The sequence below is a fragment of the Peromyscus leucopus genome, chromosome 5 (genome assembly GCF_004664715.2).
Source record: "Peromyscus leucopus breed LL Stock chromosome 5, UCI_PerLeu_2.1, whole genome shotgun sequence".
Lineage (NCBI taxonomy): Eukaryota > Metazoa > Chordata > Mammalia > Rodentia > Cricetidae > Peromyscus > Peromyscus leucopus.
This window is the reverse complement of record NC_051067.1, coordinates 125550858-125563671: the sequence shown is the minus strand read 5'-3', so window position 1 is coordinate 125563671 and position 12814 is coordinate 125550858.

The following is a 12814-nucleotide window of genomic DNA, read 5'->3' as shown; positions in this document are numbered from 1 at the left end:
TATCTGAGCATGCTGTGTGTATGTACATGTGTACACCAGAGATTGTTTAGACCTTAAGTGTGATTTCTGAGGAACCATATGCCTCATTTGTTTTTAAGCTTTGTTTTATTTTTAATTATATGTACATGTCTATTGGGGTGGGTATGTGAATGTGCCTCTGAGGGTCAGGGCTATCAGATCCTTTGGAGCTAGAGTTAGAAGCAGTTAGGAGCCACTTTATGTGGGTGCTGCAAACTGAACTTGGATCCTCTATAAGAGCAGAATGTGCTCTTAACTGCTGAGCCATCTCCTCAGGTCCATCCACCCTGTTTTCTGAGACAGGATTTCTTACTGACCTGGGGCTCCCCTGTTCATTTAGGCTGTCTTGACCGCAAGCCCAAGAACCCTGTCTTTACCTCTGTGGTGCCGGGGCTAAGTGTGTGCCATCATACTCATGGTTTTTATATGTTTGTATGTATGTGTGTACATGCATGTTGTGCTGACTAGTTTTGTCAACTTGATACAAGCTAAAGTCATCCTAGAGGAGGGAACCCCAACTGAAAGAAATGTCTCAAGATCAGGCTTACATGTGTGCAAGCCCATAGGGCATTTTCTTAGTGATTGATGTGGGACTAGGCCCACTGTGGGTGGTGCCACCCCTGGGACTGGTGGTCCTGGGTGCTATAAGCAAGCAAGGTCAGCAAGCCATGAGGAGCAACACTCCTTCATGGTTTTTGCATCAGCTCCTGCCTCTAGGTTTCTGCCCTGACTTCCTTCAGTAACGAATCATGATGTGGGAGTGTAAGCAAAATCAGTGCTATCCTCCTCAAGTCTTTTGGTCATGGTGTTTCATCACATCAGTAGTGACCCTAACTAAGACACATCAATATTGCCCTTGCTTGCTCTGCACCTGGTATATTGAGCCAGAGCTCACTGCCTTGAGTAGTCGAGTTAGCCAACTTGCTGCAGGGAGTCCTTTGTTCTACCTCTTGAGCACTAGGATGACAGGTTGTCACACCCACCTGCCATTTACCTGGGTTCTGGGCTCCGAACATGGGTTCTCACTTTTTTGTTGTTTTGGTTTTGTTTTTTTGTTTTCAAGACAGGGTTTCTCCGTGCATTACTGGCTGTCCTGGAACTCACGCTGTAGACCAGGCTGGCCTCGAACTCAGAGATCTGCCTGCCTCTGCCTCCCCAGTGCTGGGATTAAAGACTTGTGCCACCATCCCCTGGCTGGATTCTCATTCTTACACTGCAAGCACTTTGCCAACCAAGCCATCTCCCAAGTCTCTGGGCATACCATTTTAAACCACAGAAATCCTGAGAGAGGCTGGCTGCTCTTACGGAAAAATAATAGTAAGACTCACATCCAGCATCTCAGGGGCCAGGAACTAGGAAGAGTAAAATGAAATAGCATAGGTAGAGAAACCACCAACCTAGACATCTGTTCCTGGTGAAGGGCAGCCAGATGTGGTCATGCACACCTTTAATCCTAACACTCAGAAGCAGAGCCACGCAGAATTCTGGAAGTTCTGGTCTATATAAAGAAAGGGAAAAAAGAAAACAGTGAAGGACAAATAAAGTCTTCTTAGACAAAAATTGAAGGAATTTTAGATATTATTTAGAAAAACACAGGTCAGGTTAAGGTGTGTCTGAGTGTGTGGTTAGTTTGCACAAAGCTCGGGTTTTGGGAAAGAGAAGGAAACTCAGGAACTCAGATCTGGGTCCAGAGAGATGGCTCAGTGGTTAAGATCCACAACTGCCTGTAGCTCCAAAGGATAAGACATCTTTTTTCTGGCCATTGCAGGAAACAGTACGCTTGGCATACACCCATACAGACATATATAAACAACAAAGAGAAAATTTAAGAGCCAGGCACAGGCCTTTTAATCCCAGCACAGAGTCAGAGACAGGCAGCTCTCTGTGAGTTCAAGGCCAGCTTGATCTACATAGTGAGTTCCAGGACAGCCAGGGATACAGAGTGAATCCCTGTCTTGAAAAAACAAATGCACAAAAAAAGATTTTTTTTAAAAATTAAGGTTTAGGGAAAAAAAAAAACAACAGGTCTACATAAAGAAATGAAGAGCAACCAAGTATAAGGGGCATACACCCACAGTCCTAGCACTCAGGAGACCAAAGCAGACAGATTGCTGTGAGTTTGAGGCCAGCAGGGCTTCATAGCAAGATCTTGTCTCAACTCCCACTCCAAGAAAACATTAAAAAGAATATAAACCAAGTTTTGGTTTAGCTTTGTGTTCTCATTCTCTGGTCTTCTTCCATTCTCTTTCTTTCCCCATGCCCTCCACCTCAAATGCATGCACAAAGCATGTTGGCCATTGCTTACTAGGCTTTGCTGAGAGTCCCACTATGAGGACATGAGTCTTGGCGTATTGCATGGAGTTCTTGGGGTCAGATGCCTGGTTACTAGGGACTGTTCTAGAGTATGGGGGTCAAGCTACTAGCCAGGCCCCCTTGCTGGAGTTACTGCCTTTGCTTTGCAGTCAAATTATGACACCAAATCAGAAATGGGGAGGCACAAAGAACACCACATAAATGCCATAAAACTGCAACTGATCTAGGCTTTGTGGTGCAACCTGTAATCCCAGTACTCAGGAGGCAGGAAGACTGCTTCAAGTTTGGGGCCAGTCTAGTCAATATAAGAAGACCCCATCTAAACAAGCCAAGAACTGTGGCTCATGTCTGTAATCTCAACTCTGGAGGTAGAAGCAGTAGAACTGCTACAACTTTGAGGCCAGCCTAGGCTATAGTATGAGACACTGTGTCAAGATAAATAAAATATACCTATATTGAGAGAGAGAGAGAGAGAGAGAGAGAGAGAGAGAGAGAGAGAGAGAGAGAGAGAACACTAGAGGAGAAGCAGATAGACCTAGCATCACAATCAGACTTGAGCACCATCAAACAGTTCCAGTAGGCATGGTGGTGCACCTCTGTAATCCCAGTGTTTTGGAGGTAGGTAGAAGCAGAACAATCAGGAATTCAGGTGATCCTCAGCTACATAGTAAATATGAGGCCAGAAGGAAGGAAGGAGAGAGAGGGAGGGGGAGGAAGAGAATGAACAACACACAGAAATAGTCCTATAGGCTGGAAGCGGATAATGATGTCATGATGAGAGCAGTACCCACATCTGGATACAGCTGACTTTACAGAACTCTTCAGCAGCAGAACACAACTTCTTAGGTTTACATGGAACATGTGGAAAAGCACATTCTGACCTAAACAAATTTCAAGGAAATCATACCAGGTCTATTCTTATGCCACAATGGGATTAAAGTAGAAATAACAGAAAGATAGATGAAAAGTCCCAAAACTCTTCTAAATAACACAAGGGTCTAAGATGAAACAAATTGAGGCAGGGTCTTACTAGCCTATATAAACTATAAACTCAATATGTACCAGATTGAACTGGCTGTATATTCAGAGATCTACCTGCCTCTCTCACGCTGGAATTAAAAGGTATATGCTACCACACTAGCTAAATTTTTTTTAAGTTTTAATTCTATATGCATTGGTGTTTTGCCTGAATATGGCTGTGTGACAGTGTTGGATCCCCTGGAGTTATAGACTGGATGCTGGGAGTTGAATCTAGGACCTCTGGAAGAGCAACCAGTGCTCTTAACCACTGAGCCATCTCTCCAGCCCCTAAAAGTTTTTGTTTTGTTTTGTTTTCAAGACAGGGTTTCTCTGTGTAACCTTAGCTATTCTAGAACTCACTCTGCAGACCAGACTGGCCTGTAACTCACAGAGATCCTCCTGCCTCTTGAGTGTTGGGATTAAAGGCATGCACCATCACTACCAGGCTTAAAAATTTTAAATTAAAAAATTTTTTAGCTGGGCAGTGATGGCACATATCTTTAATCCCAGCGCTTGGGAGGCAGAGCCAGGCAGAGCTCTGTGAGTTCAAGGCCAGCTGGTCTACAGAGTGAGATCCAGGACAGGCACCAAAACTACACAAACCCTGTCTTGAAAAACAAACAAAAAAAAATCTTTTTAAAATTATATTTACTTTTATTCATTTACTTATTTACTTGTGTGTGTGTGTGTGTGTGTGTATCACAGCTCATGTATGGAGGTCAGAGGACAACTTGAGAGTCAGTTCTCTCCTACCATGTGGGCCTGGGGCTCAAACTCAGGTCATCAGTCTTAGTGACAAGCATCTTTACCTGCTGAGTCATCTCACCAGCCCTTTAGATGATTTTAATTTATTGAGAATAAAACAATTGTCAAGGGCTAGAGAGAAAGCTCAACAGTTAAGGAAGCTTAATTTTCTTTTAGTCTAGAGGATCTGATTTTGGAACCTAGCACCCATATCAGGCATCCAGGGTGTCTGGCACCCTCTTCTGGCCTTCACAGGCACTGGCACACACATATACATAAATAAAAGTAATAAAATAAATATTTAAAAAATAGCCAATCTGTTTTTAAAAACGTCAGAATTTACAGGATGCAGGAAAGTCATGCCAAGAGGGGAATTTATACCCTCTACTATGCAGAACAAATGAACATAAACTCAATCACCTGACTCTCCAACATAGGAAACTAGGAAGAGTGAACCAATCCTAAGCCAGCAGAAAAGACTACAGAAGCCAGTGAAACTGAACACAGAACATCAGTGGAGAAAATCATCAGAACCAAACGTGGCTTGGTGTGAAAAGACCACTCAAGCCTGCTTCTTCACATTTTCTAGAACCATTGGCTGATACAGGAAAATTGAGACAAAATTTAGAAATAAAATAGAGCCAGACAGTGTTGTCACACACCTTTGATCCCAGAACTTGAGAGGCAGAGGCAGGCAGATCTCTGTGATTTCGAGGCCAGCCTGGTCTACAACATCGAGTTTCAGGACAGTCAGGGCTGTTACACAGAGAAACCTTGTCTCAAGAAAAAAAAAAAAGAAAGAAAGAAAGGAAAGAAAAGGGGGCTGGAGAGATGGCTCAGTAGTTAAGAGCACTGGCTGCTCTTCCAAAGGAACCAGGTTCAATTCCCAGCACCCACATGGCAGCTCATAACTGCCTGTAACTCCAGTTTCAGGGGATCTGATACCTTCACACAGACACACATGCAGGCAATACACGAATGCACATGAAATAAATAATTAAAAAAAGAAAATATAGGTATACTGAAAGGGATAAGTAAATGTGCCTTACTTCACAGATAACATTACGTAAAAAGAAAAAAAAAGTTCTGCAAGAATGGACCAAAAGAATCAGTGAACTAATAATCAGTTGCAGTAAGGTTGCAGGATGAAGTTAATAAGCAAAATGCCTGTAAGGGACAACTGGAGTCTGAAATTTAAAGTAATGCCATTTTAATACCCCTAGGAATGGTAATACTTAGGCATAAATTCAATAAAATACATGAGAAACCTGTGTAAGAAAAACTACTGGCTGGAGAGATGGCTTGTCAGTTAAAAGCACTAACTACTCTTTCAGAGGACCTGGGTTCAATTCCTAATACCTACATGACAGCTCACAACTATCTGTTGTTGCATGATATTTTGTTTGTGTTCTGACAAATAAAGCTTTCCTGGAGATCAGAGGGTGGAGCTAGCCACTAGTTAACCATAAAGGCCTGGCAGTGGTGGCACACACCTTTAATCTTAGCATGTGAGAGGAGGAAGCAGGAAGATCAGGAGTTCAAGGCTACCCTTAGCTAGAGGAAATTGAATGAGTCTAAAAGAGAAACAGACCTGGGCAGTAGAGACTCACACCTTTAATCCCAGCACTTGGGAGGCAGAGGCAGGCAGATTTCCAGGTTTAAGGCCAGCCTGGTCTACAGAACGAGTTCCAGGACAGCCAGGGCTACACAGAGAAACCCTGTCTCAAAAAAAAAAAAAAAATCAAAAGGAGAGAATCCAAGATTTATCTGATTTGGACTGGAGAGATGGCTCAGCTTTTTTGCTCTTCCAGAGGACTGAGATTCCATTTCCAGCACCCACCCAGAGGCTGACAACAGATGTAGGGGATCTGACACTCTCTTCCTTAGGTACAGGCATGTACACAGGGCACAGACATCCATGCAGGCAAAGCATCTGTATACATAAAGTAAAGCAATAGTGATAGGCAAGGGAAGACTGAAGTTCAATGCCAGACGGGGTTAAAAAAGTGAAGACCTGTCTCAAAAAATTCAATCAACCAATCAATAAATAAATCAAAATAGAAGTAAATATGTGGAGAGGTAAGAAGGAGAGAGTCAAATTCAATACTGTCATATCATCTTTCCAATCTGATGTAAAGATCAAGATTCTGAAAAGATTTTATGATATCAACAGACTGATGCTGAAATGATTATGGAGGTCTGGGGAAATAGCTCAGTTGATACATGAAGCTCTGGGTTTTATCCCCAGCATCACACAAAACCAGGTGTGGTGGTGCTATATAATCCTAGCACTCAGAAAGTAGAGACAGGAGTCAAGTTCAAGGCCATCTCAGTGTGTATGAAACCCTGCCCCACCCCCAAATTTGATAAGGCTGGTCATGATAGCTCAAACCTAACCTGGCAGAGACAGGTGGATTTCTGTAGTTCAAGGTCAGTCTGGTTTACATAGCAAGTTCCAGGCCAGCCAGAATTATACATTGAGTACCTGCTCCCCCACCCCCACCCCCCAAAAAAACTGTAGGGAAAATCAAAAAACCAAGAGTAGCCAACACAGTTTTGAAGAGCAGAGTCAGAGGCCTGACATGAAGCCGACTTCAGAACGACTAAAGCTGTAGTCATCTAGACAGCGTGGTGCCAGTGAGAGAGTAGACATGTGGATCTATGCAACAGAAATGACAGTGCAGAATCAGACCCACATAAATCTAAGCAGCTATTTGCCAAAAGCTAAGGCAAGTCAATGGTGTGCACCACCACCACCCAGCTTTGCTTTTCTTTTTTAAAAGCCTTTCCTGGGCCCTGAGTTCAGTTCCCAGCACACACATGCCAGCTCATAACCATCAGTAACTCTTACTTCCAGGGAATCCTCATCTTCTTCTAGTCCCTACAGGCACATACAAGGTGTGCAGACATATATTTGAACAAAACATCTATACACATGAAATAATTATTGAATCTACTTTTAAATAAAAACAAATGGGCTGGAAAAATGATTCAGTAAAGAGCACTGGCTGCTCTTCCAAAGGACCTTGGTCTGATTCCTAGAACCCATATGGTAGCTCACAAACATCTATAACTCCAGTTCCAGAGGATCTGATGAAGTCTAATGACCTCCATGGGTACCAGGCACTCATGTGATACACAGACATACACGTAGGCAAAACATTCATACCCATAAAATCTAAAAGGAATGTTTAAAAAAAAGCCTTGAAAAACTAGTAAATAAATGAATAAATAAATCAAAACATTGTGAAAGCACAGAGGGTAACATGTAGATGACCTGACCGTGGGTTTGACAATGACTTGTAGATACAGCACCAAGGTCCAGTCCATGAGGAAACTGATAAGCTGGAGACAGTGAGATACTGAGTCTATCATGGTAACCACCTAAATAAAGGAAGAGAGGTTCTGGGAAATGGCAGAGTGGAAGGCTCCAAGAATCCATTATCCCAACTAGACAACAAAATCTGAGAGGCAATTATTTAGGGGTTCCCCATCTACCAAAAGCTTGCAAGTCTCAAGAGAAGGCTTGTGGTCCCATGTTGTGTTACTTTCATGATTTGGGAAACTAATACTTTTAAAAAACAAAAATAAGTATTCATTTAAAGCTAGTCACAAGTTATTTTGTAACTCCAAATTTTGCTTTTTACATAATTTAAAAGACTAATGTACTAAGTTAGTTTATATTTGGGAGCACACAATGGATAAAGATATAATTTTGTGATATCAATAACCAAAACAGATGGGGAAGGAACTACGTGGGAGCAGAAGTTTGTATGTTATTGAAGTCCAACTAGTTTATAAATCCAAATTAGAATGTTGTGCCTTTAATTAACCCTAAGCTCCAACTCAGCAGACAGATCACACCTGTAACCCCAGCACTAAGGAAACTGAGGTAGAAGGATTCTGTTAGATGCCAGCCTGGACCACATCATGTGACAGACACTGTCTCAAAGAAAAAAATCTTCATGGTAACCTCTAAGAAGACAGTGATAAGTTGTATAAAGAAATGAAAAAATAACTCAAATGTTTTTGTTTCACTACAAAAAAAAAGTGTAACAAAAAGACAGTAATTCCGAAAATGAAAAACCAGCCTATACTGTACAGAAAACAATTAGCATAATGGCAGAAATCCTTTCTTAGCAGTGACTAAAAAGATTAAACTCGCCATTCAAATACAAGGCCTGGGATGTGTTGTGCTAGACGACTCCAAATGACTCTTCCCATGAGAAATCTCAAGGTGACAATGACAGGACAAACCGCAGAGGTGAGAAAGAGAGGGAGTCCAGAGGAAGTCAAGAAAGAAGGCTGGTCATGGTATCAAATGCCTTGGGAAGGCAGAGGCAGATCTCTCGGGGTTGTAGGCCAGACAGCCACACAACAGCCAGGGCTACATAGAAACCTTGTCTCAAAAAGAAAGAGAACGAAAGAGAGGGGAGGAAGGAAGGAAAGAAGGACAAACAAGATGGCAGACGGCTCAGCCAGGAAAGGTGCTTGCCGCCATCAAGCCCAAAGATCTGAATTCAGTTCCTGGAACTCACATCTTAGAAGGACAGAACCAATGATTCCCTACACCTGTGCCAAGGCACGCACACATCCCTCGCCACACAAAGTAGATAAATGCAATAATTTTTTTAAACGGAGTAGCTAAAAAGCACCCAAAACAACAAGTGGCAGAAAAGTTAAAAATGACAGTTTTATGGAACATATACTTAGTTTATTAGTTTGGAGAGACCAAAGTTACTCTTTAAAAAAAAAAAAAAAGAGTGCTGAACTCAGTTGGTAGAACCAGTGTGCACAAACAGGGTGTAGTAATACATACCTGAAATCCCAGCACTCAATTGGGGGGTGGATGAAGGCGGAGGGATCAGAAGTTCAAGGTTGTCCTTGGCTACACAGGACAGCCCGTGCTACAGAGATTCTGCCCCCACCAAAAGGAAAATATTTCATAAAGACCTGAACAGAAAGCCCAGATTTGCAGCCGCCACTCAGGTGATAACCAGAATAAATGGAAACAATTGCCACAAACACCTGCAGTCAGGTTCGTGGCAGTGGCAAAGCTTAGTTTTCCTGTTGCCGCAATAGCTTAGCCCGGTAGAGCAAATCAAGGGCAAGTCGGCTTTCCAGTCTGTGATGGCAGGGACACCACAGTGACAGCTTATCACAGCTGATGACAGTACACCCACGCCAGAAAAGAGTGACAGATAAATGCTATGTGCCAGTCCTCAGCAGACTCTCCACTCTTAATACAGTTCAGAAGCGGTGGTGGCCCACGCCTTTAATCCCAGCACTCAGGAGGCAGAGCCAGGCGGATCTCTGTGAGTTCAAGGCTAGCCTGGTCTACAGAGTGAGTTCCAGGAAAGGCGCAAAGCTACACAGAGAAACCCTGTGTGGGGGGGGGCAAACAAACCAGAATCCCCTGCCCAGAGAATAGTGCCACCCCCAGTGGGGCACCTTCCCACCTCCGTTAACATAATCAAGATAATCTCCCACAGGCTTATTCAGAGGTTAGCCTTCCTGGTGATTCTAGGTTCTCAAGTTGATAATTATCACTACCCATTCCAGCTGGTTACAACCTGCAAGGTGGGAACAACCCAAATGTCCACCCCTAGGAGACCATGAACAATGTGAACACTATTCAGCCCTACCTACAGGCGGTGTTGACACAACGTTAAAGTGGAGTTGACGTAGTTTTTATGTAAAGACTCCTAACCCAAGGCCTGAGGATTTAAGAGTCCCTTGCCTGAAGCATCCAAACCAGAGGCAGCTGGTTGGTGGCTGGTGGTTGCTGGAACAAGGAAGCAGGTAGTGAAGCTACCTGGAACAAGGTTTATATTGGACTTTTATAACGGTCGTATCCATTGCGAATGTACGCACACCCCCATTTTTTTTCTTGGTCAGAATGCTGGGATCTAGGGTTAGGTTATAACTCACATTAGGCAAGGCCTCCCAGCACTGAACTACAGCTTAGAGTTGTGATCCTATTTCAACTTTTAAAAGTTAAAGGCCGGGTGGAGGTGGTGCACACCTTTAATCCTAGCACTCAGGAAGCAGAGGCAGGCGGATCTCTGAGTTCGAAGTCAGTCTGGACTACAGAGCGGGTTCCAAGACAGCAAGGGCTATTCAGAGAAACTCGAAGGAAAAAAAAGTAAATATATTCGATACAAAAACTTGTCAATTATGTTTATGAAAACGCAAAGCCCGTCCATAGCACAAAAGTAACGAATCAATGAGAAATGCTAACCTTGGAAATGCTGCAGCCAAAGACCAGGAGCTTGAGACCTGCCTGTGCGGGGCAGAGCTGACCTGGCGCCGCCCCAGCACCGTGACGCTGCCTGCGGCGACAGAGGCCTAAAGATCTTAAGACTTGCAAGACAGTACCTTCCACCTAGGGCCGCACGTGCTCCGCTGCTGGGACGCCTTGGCGAGAAGGCCTGGCCTGGCAGTCATATCTGGACTCAAGCCCAGCAAGGATCACAAGGGAGTTTAACCCGCAGACACCTGGGTACGTTCGCCAGGACGGGCCCCGCCCCGTTGTGACCTCCTCCACGCTTCCTGGACACGAGCCCCGCCCTCAGCAGGTTTCCTCTTTGTGGGGCCCGCCCACCGTTCGGCCCTGTGCGCAGGATTTTGGCATTCTTGCGTGTTGACTCTTCTGGGCTCAGCCTTGTGGGGCTTCTAGTGACCGCTCCCTGTGGCTCTGGGGCTAGTGTAAAGCTGAGCCTCTGTTGACGCCCCCTACCCTCCGCCACCCTGTCCTGCTGCACAGCTTGGTCAACCCAGGACACCTCTCCTAGAACAGTGGACCGGCCTGCTGTCCTCCCCATGACCCTCCTCTGTCTGCTAAGGTGTCATGCTAAGGTTCCCATGGGGCCCTCCTGTCTTGTTCAGGCTGCCCCTGGGTGACAGGCTGGGACAGGCTGGCTCTCCCATCAGGCCTAGGGATGTCAGGTTGGTGGGCCTGGGAAGGAAGATTTAAACCACGTGTTGACAGCAGGTAGGCTGAGTTTAGCAAGGGCCTGGACACCATACTGTGTGAAGTTTTTGAGCAATCTGTGTTTGGGCTGGTGCTGTTACAACTAAAATTCCATGACAGAAGGCACTTTAACTAATAGAACAACCTGGTCAGTTCAGGTGAAGGCACAGACCAGAAGGGAATTGTCCATGAGGTGCACAGGCACTGGGCTGTAAGCAGTGTGTGCCAGAGGCAGGCTCAGTGCTCTGGCTGAAGAATGGGAAGTGGTAGCTGGGCCTTCCAAGCCACCTTCATCCCTTCCTACCCTTGGGCTAATACCTGCCTGCTTCACCACCTGTTGTCCCCTTTGGCAGCCTTGATTTCACAGCTGTGCCCTTCCCTTGGGCTGGGTGGAAATTAGGAAGTGGCCACATCTCTGTGAGACCTGCCAGAGGGTGCCGACACCTGCCCCGGTTGGCCCTACCCTTCTGTACAGGAATCACTCATGCACCGTCTGCTTTTACAAATGACTGGGCACTGGAGTCAACTCTGGCCTAGCACTCCTCAAAACAGTGTTTTAGGCTTAAAGAGACAGAAACCCAGAAAAGAGCAGCAGGAGACCTAGCTAGGCCAAGGGCCTTGGCATCCAGAAAAGCTCTGAGTCCAGCTCCACCTGGTTTCTGGGGTTGCTCTTGAAATAACACCCAAGTATGTGGCTGGAGAGATGGCTCAGCCGTTAAAGGCTACGCTCACAACCCAAAACTAACACACAAGTATTATAAAACAAACAAGTGAACACTCCCACATACAACTTATATACACTTAGGGAATGGGATAGTTTGATGAGGATGGCCCCCACAGCTCATATATTTGAATGTTTGTGCTCTATTGAAGGTGTGTCACTGGGGTGGGCTTCAGAGTTGTTTTGGTTGTCTTTTCCTTCAAGACAGAGTTTCTTTGTGTAGTCCTGGCTGTCCTGGAATTAGCTCTGTAGACCAGTCTGGCCTCAAACTCAGAGATCTGCCTGCCTCTGCTTCCCGAGTGCTGAGATCAAAGGTGTGCACCACCACTATCCAGCCAAAAAAGCTCCCAATTAGGACACATGTTGGGTGTTGTTTTGGTTTTTTTTGTAAGTTTCTCAGTCATGGTGTCTCTTCACAGTAATTTGCACAGTAACTAAGACATCAAAACTGAGGCTCAGAGAGTTGAAGACCCAGAGGATCTTCTGTGACAGTGTTAAATATAGGGATCTGGTTTGGACCTAGAACACTTGCTCCTAGGCACAGGTACAGTTCAGAGGTGAAGGAAGGGTCAGAGGTTAGCAGAGCCTGGAATAGACAAGTGCTGCACCTTTTCATGGTAGTGGGACTTGCTGTAGCATGGTACATGGGAAAGCAGTGGGGCACACAGTGAGAAGTGGATATTGTCCTAGCTTGATCAAGAAGCACTCCTCTAGAGTGTACACTGGGCTGGCAGCAGCCAGAGTGTCCTCCTGCTAGACTCTAACATGGAAAGGGGTGGGGGCTTGGAAGGAGTGTGCCCAGATAGGGTGGCTACCCCAGGGGACACCTCTCACCAAGAAGCACAGAAAACACATGGTCTTCACTTCCCTGGCTATCCTGCTGCATTGACAGTCACCGCTGGGGTCCACCCATCACTGCAGGACACCCAGTTCTTCATCATCCCCATCTGCCAGAGTCCCAGGAGCACAAGCCCACCCAGCAGCCCTATAAACTGGGACAAAGGACATGGCTGAACACTTCGAAT